This window comes from Lipotes vexillifer, unplaced genomic scaffold (genome assembly GCF_000442215.2).
Source record: "Lipotes vexillifer unplaced genomic scaffold, Lipotes_vexillifer_v1.1 scaffold912, whole genome shotgun sequence".
NCBI classification, from domain to species: Eukaryota; Metazoa; Chordata; class Mammalia; order Artiodactyla; family Lipotidae; genus Lipotes; species Lipotes vexillifer.
In genome coordinates this window covers 14,878-18,452 of record NW_006782931.1, presented here as the reverse complement: position 1 = coordinate 18,452, position 3,575 = coordinate 14,878, and positions in this window count along the sequence as shown.

Here is a 3,575-nt window from a genome sequence, read left to right as displayed (position 1 = left end):
CCGGGTCGTCCGGAGCCTTTCCTCCGCAAATGGGAAAGGCCACAACAGTGAGAGGCCCGCATAACGAAAGGAAAAAAAAAAAAAAAAAAAAGTAGCTTGGCAAGAGAGCAGCAGCTGGAGCAGCAGAAATGATGAGAAAGCTTGAGAATGGAGGGTGTCAGAATCTCAAAGAGCTGTAAGGCCAATGATGGCAGCCTTCCCCTGGTGGTAGTGTCTTTCAGCATCCATTAGGGTCTAAGGCATGCCAATCGCAATATTAGCAAGTATGAGATTAAAGAGAAGTAGCAGCAGGAGTTACCTGAAAGGCAGAAAGGCGGTAGAGGACAGAATTCTAAGGAGTTTCCAATGGGCTCCTCTATGCTCTGATTCTCCAGCAGTGCTCCTCATACTGAGGCTTTATAGATCTGTGAGTATCTCTGGAACATTTCATTTTTTCTCATGTGTTTAAAAAAATTACACACACACACATATATATATTTGATCCATCTTTGAATTCCAATCAATCTTTCTAATAGTTTTCTCGTGAGCACTGAAGCATTTTTTAATTCTTTGTTTTCATTTTCATGACAATCTAGGAAAATAAAATATACATTCTGGATCATGTGACAACTTGTAATTTTAACATGCACGTTAGTGGCACCAAAGTAGGATGATGTTAATTGTTGCAAACCAATGAGGAAAAGAAAAGCCGTGCACTCAACAATTAGCTTTCATTTTTAAGCCAAGGGAAGGACAACAGCTCCACTGTGGCAATACAGAGAATGCTTTCAACAGTCCGAACAAAGAAAGGGAGCAGGAAAATTGAGTCCTCCTACAGACACTCAGGCCTGCCAGCACCTAACCTACTGAAACTGTTACAGTCACCTAGGTTTCCCAATCATAAGGTGCTTTACTCTGGAACTTTCTATGCTATCTTCAAGGCTCTTATTTGCTTAAACCACAAAATATCTGATTAGAATTTCTGTTTTACATCAAAAGAACACAGCCAACAATATTATCAATTCTATCAATACTACCAATAATCAATATCACCATCAATACTATCAATCATCAGCATCATTATCAATACTATTTGTACCAAGCAGTATAGCCAAACAAAAAAACAAGATCAGAATTCAGCATCCACACTATTTTTTAAATTTAGGGCAACTGATTATGAGACTTAGATCATCTCTCTGCAAAACACTGAGGGTATGTGTTTCCAAAAAAAGCCTTATAACCACTTCAAGAAGCATTACAAGGTAAAATGTACTCACAAAAAATGCAAATTTATGTTAAATAAATTATTTGATTTACATAACATTAGTCTCATGGATAACTGTGCATACTTGAATTTTAAAAATTGAAATATTCAGATTTTTCCATGGTATTTTGTTGCCATTTATTTAAAAACTTCAGCAAATATTTTAAAAATTGTTTTCTCCCTTGCAATTTTTCAAATTAAAAAGTTTCCTAAAATAAAAATTGAATAAAGAAACATAAAATTAGAAGCCCAAAAGACATTATAACCATAACCCTAAATTTGGAATTTTTCAAGACTCATGCTTCAGCAAACCAAGCGAATTAAGAAAGCAAAAGCCCTCCTCTTTCCTTTCGCTGACGGTATAGCCAACAGAGTCTCCTATTCCAGGTCCCAGGAAGGGATGAGCCACTTTGGCGACTCAACAGACTGAAAGGTTGCCAAGAAATGGAGAGCCACAGGGAACAGACTTGGCAGTCACAGGAGAGGCAGGCTACTCTGCATCATTAAGAGAAAGTCATGGCATATATATGCAAGGTGGCAGATTAAATCTTTCTATAACTTTCTGGCCACATGATATCATATACATATATATGACATAAAATATACACACATATACACGTATATATGTACATTTACCTCATTCTTCATTATTTTTAGCTGAGGCCACATCCATTTGCACCTACCCTCCATCTTACAACCTGGATGCTACTGCGACACTGCATAAGGGATCTAAGGACTTCCGGAGCAGCCAGTACCTTTTCACCTTTGGTTTGACAGACTCCAGGTCCAGCACCATCAAATGGCTGAGCTGGAAGGGGTGGGAATTCAAGACGTTTAGGGGAAACATGAACCTTTCCTGTACAGAGTGATTTCCATTTAAGTGAAAACCCTAAACAGACCCAACTGCATTTCTTTTTTCCCTTTTAGAACTTCAGGCTGTTAACTTAGACTAAAACTCTAGCCCTCTACTTCCCCTGTTCTCAGGATCTAACCCCCTTACCTGTCGAATAGAACCAATGCTTCACAGGCACACTGAAGGACAACTTGAACCACTGAGCTCCTTGCCGTGCCCAACAAGTCAAACAATCCTATGACCCCTGAGCTTTATGAATAACTAGATTTGAGAGCTGTTTTTCCAGTTGAAAACATCACGCAGATAGAATGAGGATTTTTTTTTTTCAAATTAAGCCATTCTGAAGAATATGCAATGAAATGTAAGTCTCCCTAATATCCCAAACCCTCTGAGTCCATCTCCAGAGGCAATTACTATTAACAAACTTTTTATGTATCTGAGTTTAGACATATAAATGAAGAGATTAAAGACAATCTAAAGTTAGGTTTACAATCAGGACATTTGCAAATTCTTTGCCCTTTCATCTCTAAGAGGTGGCATCCAATTCCTTGAATTTGGGCTGGTCTTAGTGGACTTGCATGATTAATGGAAGGCGGTAGAGGTAATATTCTGGAACATCCAAGGCCAGGTTATTAGAAGCCTTGCAGCTTCCACCTGGACCTCTTGGACTGCTCACTGTGGGAGGAGCCAGCTGCCTTATAAGAAGTCTTACTACCCTGAGACTGCCATATTGTGGGGAAGCCCAAGCTTGCCGCATGAAGATGCCACATGGGGAGAAGTGGGAGAGGAGTGAGAGAATTCCCCAGCTAGACCTAGATCCTCCAACTATCTCAGCCTAGCCACCAGATTTGTGACTGAAGAAGCCATATTAAATACACCAAGGAACAAAACCAACAGCCAGACATATGGCTCCTTCAGTCAATCCAGCCATTCAAGAGACCTCACCTGAGACACCATTTATTCTGGAATAGAAGTAAGTCTTCTCAGCTTCTCCTGCCCAGATTCCTCGTGCACAAAATCAAGAGCATAAAAACTTGCTTGTTTGGAACCACAAAGCTATGGAGTGGTTTGTCTTGCAACAGTAGATAACTAAAAGAGTATCCTTCCAAAATTTTTCTATGCATATATAAGCATAACCTTTTCCTTCCTACATGTCTTATTCTGAGCCTTGGGGCTTTTTTTTTTTTTTTCAAATTTAATGTTAGAGCTTTCTAAACGGGTGCATGAAGACTTACTGAATATGATTAAAGTTTGCAGACTATAAAACCAATCCCCTAATAATGGACATTTAAATACTTTTAATTTTTTTGGTTTTTATGAACAATACCGAATGACTGAATGAACATCTTCATAAATAAATCTTTGTGCACATACGACAAATTACTGTAAGTGAAATTTCTAGATTGAAAACACTTTGCTTCTATAAAGCTGGTTTTCCATTCTCCCCTTAGAAACTTTATCTTTTGACAAACAAGGCCA